This window comes from Triticum dicoccoides, chromosome 5B (assembly GCF_002162155.2).
Source record: "Triticum dicoccoides isolate Atlit2015 ecotype Zavitan chromosome 5B, WEW_v2.0, whole genome shotgun sequence".
In the NCBI taxonomy this organism is placed as follows: Eukaryota; Viridiplantae; Streptophyta; class Magnoliopsida; order Poales; family Poaceae; genus Triticum; species Triticum dicoccoides.
The window spans coordinates 639336172-639341186 of record NC_041389.1 but is presented as its reverse complement, the minus strand read 5'-3'; the positions used below and the strand labels follow the sequence as shown (position 1 = coordinate 639341186).

Here is a 5015-nt window from a genome sequence, read left to right as displayed (position 1 = left end):
CAGGAGCTTGTGAAGTAGTACTATATTACACTTGTAGAGCTTGTAAAGTATTGTATTATACATGGCCCTTTGTACTGGCACGGATAGAGCTTGTAAAGTATTGTATTATGTGATCTGGTTGCTCTTGTTTAAGTATTATGTGTGTTTTTTGTCTCTGCAAATCTGAATACTGCTTGAAATATGAAGAATATGAGTCTGATAGATGGGACCCACTTACCTGACAAATTGAAACCTGTTACCAGAACCTAACAACTGGGACCCATCTGACTAGTGGACCCATTTAATAAAAAAGAAATGAAATTGTTTAGCCAAAATGGCCGCGGCCCAACAATAAAAAAGGCTGCCATATTGGGCTTGGCCCATGATCCTGACCAAAAATTGATGAAAAAAAACACAAATAGGCTGAATTGTTGGGCTCGGCCCATGTAGAAAATCGAATTGGACCGGGCTGAATCTTGTGCCACATCAGCTTGCCACGCTGGATGCCTACGTGGCCTGGGGGAGGTTGCTAGTGACCAAAATGCCACAGTAGGAATATTTTGGTCGTAAACGTCTTTGACCATTCCAGAAGAAAGGTTGCTATAGTCAGTTTACGACGCCCAGCTTTTGACCTTCTGTTTTTGGTCACAAAAAGGTCATAAATGGAAATTTGTGACCTTTCAGTGACCAATAGTGGTGGTCATAAGTTGACATATTTCTTGTAGTGAACAAAGCACGGGACGTCGACGACCTTGCTGCCGGCCCTCCGTTCTCCTCCGGCTCCGGCACCCATAGCCGCTTGTCCGTCGGCACTTCATCAGGATCCACACACCATGCTCGTAGCTTGAAGAGGGAGAGATATTCGCGATTTTCTATCTCCGGAGCCAAACTCTCCACCAGACACTATGAGCCAAGGAGCTCGGTCGCCGTCTCGGTCATCCATGCATGAGATGGAACCCCCTCGATCATGAGGTCAACTTGAGTACGCATCACTCTGGACACCGCTTGCGCCTGCTTGAGCCATGGTTTGATGAACAGCTTGAAGTAGCCATACTGAACGGTGCCCGCCGCCAACGCCTTATTGCGCAGCTCCGGCGAAGCAAAAACCACCCGGAAGTTCTTGGGATGGAACTTGTGGACATAGAACCGATGGAGGGGAATACGTAGGGCCGTCGACACTCCTTCCGCTGCCTCCCGGCACGACACCGGGGGCCGAGTGCCGCCCATGTACGCCACCACCGCCAACCTCAAATGCTGCTCAAGATCCTCCATCTCCGGCGTCCTACGGAGCACGCAGATGGCACCGGAAGCGATAGCTGCACCCGATGCCTGCCCAAACTCCACAGGTGTGGTGTCGACCGACACTGGCGAGGACCTCTCCGGCGGAGCGGTCTGCCTAGTCGCCGGCGACAGCCTGTTCGCTAGTCCGGCCTCCATCGACGGCTGCGAAGCACGCGCAACCTCGGCAACGACATCCTGCCGGAGATCTTCTTTCGACCTTAGACTCCTCGGCCGCTTGCACTCCAAAGAAATGTGACCCTCCAGACCACACCGGATGCACAGCGGTGGAAAGTTGCAATCTTCCCGGCGGTGACCCTCCCTGAAGCATGTGAAGCAAAGGCCAAACAGATCTGCCGGGATCTCTCTCCTCTCTGGGACGATGCCGGCGAGCGCGACCGGGCTCCTCCCGCCGCTGCCTGCTTCCGAAACGCTTTCCTTTTGCGCCAAAGAGCCTTGTGGGACGGCCCCGGCTTGCGCCATGGCGCGGAGGAGCCCGTGGCCGGGCCATCGATAGGTCGAGCCGGCGCACCTCCAGCACTGGTGGACGCGCCCGCAGAACCAGACGAGCCTAACAGCCCCAAGCCGGAGACAATGGGCTGCAGCCTCGACGACACCGAAGCGGGGCTGGCCGGACCCGAAGCCATGGCGAAACAGCCCCATGGGCGAGCGCAGCGGAAGGATAGCCGGGGCTCGGGTGGCTGCCGGAGAAGGGAGAGGGCACCGGGGCCTGGGTGGCCGGCGGCGGAAGCGGAGGTGGACGCCGGGGCCAGAATGGCTGCCGGCGGGGGAGCGGAACTCGCTAGGGGAGGAGCTCACTAGGGGAGGAGTAGAGGCAGTTCGTGCAATTCTTTGATCGTGAAGTTTGTTTCTTCTGCTGGATAATCAGCTTACGTCTAAGGAGCAATATTTTAAATAGCGCGCTACAAAATATAGCGAGGCCCTTCTCTAAATGCTACCCAAGTTATAGCGCGCTAATAGCGTGCTATATTTCAAAATAGCGTTTGCAAAAAAAATCAAATATATCTAGAAATAAAGTATTTAAGAAACTAAATTTTTCATAGGAGTAAGCAATATATGCATAAGGGCCAAATCCAGCACATAAAAATAGTACTAAGTCTCAAACATCAACAGCCATAGTTTTAAGAGTCTCTAACATATTGCTAAGAAATGCGCCACCGGGTAGAACACTGTGCCCATCAAGGATGACTGCGCTCGAGCAGTCCATCAAGGCCTTTCATCGCAATTGTAACGCAGCGACCCCGAGCATATTCCATAATGCTGGAGTTTGAATGGAATTGCACATGATTGTGCTCACCAGCTGTTGAACTCATTAACTGAGCCTGTCTTTGCATGCTGCAATCAAGCTCATTGGCTTTGTATGCATGCTGACAACTGTTTCTGAATTATGTCTGGTCATGATTCGACGTAAGCAATACCCAGCTGTTGCAAACTCAACGGCCATGCACAAAGTCCGCTGCCAAGCTGTCAACGACCAATGCACGAAGCTCGGCCTGCAGCAGTGTAGGTTACCAAAGATGAGGAACACCACCGTGCAGTACTGCGCTAGTCACCAACTCCTCCCCCCTCAGTTATGGCGAGGTGTCTTGACGTGCTGTCGGCCAGCTGACACCGCAGGAGTCGCCCAAGGAGTAGTAGGTGCCAGCGGGCTTGGGGGAAACGAGGAAGAAGCTCGCCTTCTCGGTTTTGACAAATACTACAGTTTTTTGTGGAGGCCAAATAGCTCAAAGTAATTAAAACCAGATAATGCTATCATATGCTAGTACGAGCCATATCACTGAGGAAACATTTTTCATTGAAAATTCTCCAGCTGCAGGAGATTGAAGACGACGCGAATTGTTGTTGTTCAACAAGTACCGACGCAAACGATGCATAAGGACGATGATGCGGACATGGTGAGGGATCGAAAGAACAGGCGGCAGGATCGGGAGGGAGTGGCCTAGGTTGGTGGCCGTTTATGCCTTCCTTTTCCTTTTTTGAGGGGATGGCCATTATGCCTTCCGTGTAAGCCCGACGGCTCCGGATGGAGCAGAAAAATATCTAGGCCGTGCACCAGGGTCTGTTTCGGCCGGGTGGAGACGACGCCTACAACTTTTAATGCGACCGAGGCCCATGTTACTATGATTTATGTCGATACCTTCTGAATATAGCTGCAAATACAAACTGAAGGAGCACATCCCAACGTGTGTGGACGGTGTGATATCAGTTGCACCTGAGACTGGGCTCAGGTTTGAATTTTCAGGCCCATGAGGTCAAATATTATTATGTCCCCCATGTTTCTCGAATACATTATGTCCCCCATGTTGTTTCCCAAGCATACACTCACATGCATAACATTGTCTCAAAAAAAAAAAAAAAAACTCACATGCATAACATACGTCATTTAAGGACACGATGTGATGGATTATTTATTGATAACATGAAGTGCACTTAGCATATCCATTAAGCTCTATCCATCAACGCAAACCTTGCAGGTGCACGTGCCAAAGAAAAAATTACTGCACCAAAGTTCGCGGATCTTCTGCCCAGGGTAACCGAACCAACCCACGCATACAGACTTGCAAATACCCTTGGTACAAAACACCAGCCGATAAAACGAAGAAGTCAAACATTTCTCTGCATACACAAACATAATAAAAGTTAAACCATAAGAGTGAGAGATGGATTGTAATAACAAGATCTTTACATCATTGCATAAAAGTGATAAGTTGTGAAAAGCCTCAAGGAAATACACAGAATATGCATCGATCAAGATCATATTAGAGAAAACTCTTGGTAGTATGATTTTGAAATCTTATGAAGATTTCTCAAGGCTCTTCGTTTGAAATAGCATATGCCCTAGGAAATCTAGTTAAAAAAAGGGAGAGAACACACCTGCAGATGTAGTGCTTCCGAACAACACAAGCATCACCAAAAAACAAGTGGCGGCAGACCTTCCATCCATTGTTGAATTACGCGCTCCAACAAGAGCCAAAGGGTCAATCAAGCCTTTAAAAAGTGTCAAAGGGATATGGAATGGCGTGAAATGATGTGCCATATATAGACTTCTAGACTCCAATGACTTATATCGCATTTAATGTGTTTTGTGCTACTCCCTCCGTTCGTAAATAAAAGTTTTTGAAGTTTTCAATAAAAACTACATACGGATGTATATAGACATATTTTAGAGTGTGGGTTCACTCATTTTGATCCATATGTAGTCAACATTGGAATCTTTAAAATTTTGTCCAGAAGTATATATATATATATGGCACATTAAATACACACTTAGCTACAAGTTCTACAATGATCTGTATCACATTTAATGTGTTTTGTCCTACTCCCTTCGTTCTAGTAAGGGACTACATACATCGCAAAATGAGTGAATCTACACTCTAAAATATGTTCATATATATTCGTATATAGTTTGTATTGAAATCTCTAAAAAGACTTTTATTAGAAACGGAGGCGGTAGGTATAAAAGGGTAACCGATGCATCATATCTTGAAGTATAAAATATACATTAACTATATGTAGGGCCGACACTGGGCCATGGCAGCGAGTGCGACGGCCTAGGCGCCCAGCCCGAGTAGGGGCCCATACCCTGTGCATGTCTACTGTATATATTTTTGAAGAAAAAAAATAGTACGCATAAGAAGCAGCCCAACCCATAAAGGAGTGAGTAGTCACGCACGAACAAGTCAAACAAGGGAGCAACTAATTAACGAGCGCTCCTTCGGGAACCTCGCAAGGATCAG

The 5015-nt window shown here is 47.9% G+C and overlaps 1 long non-coding RNA gene across 1 annotated transcript; it reads right to left on the bottom strand.

Annotated features, from left to right (window-relative positions):
- Positions 1-3525: 3525 nt before the first annotated feature.
- LOC119306470 lies at positions 3526-4305 on the bottom strand. Its single transcript, XR_005148958.1, has 2 exons — positions 4153-4305; positions 3526-3894 (listed from the first exon to the last, which is right to left on the bottom strand). It is a non-coding gene; the product is annotated as an uncharacterized LOC119306470 (long non-coding RNA).
- Between the last annotated feature and the right edge of the window lie 710 nt (positions 4306-5015).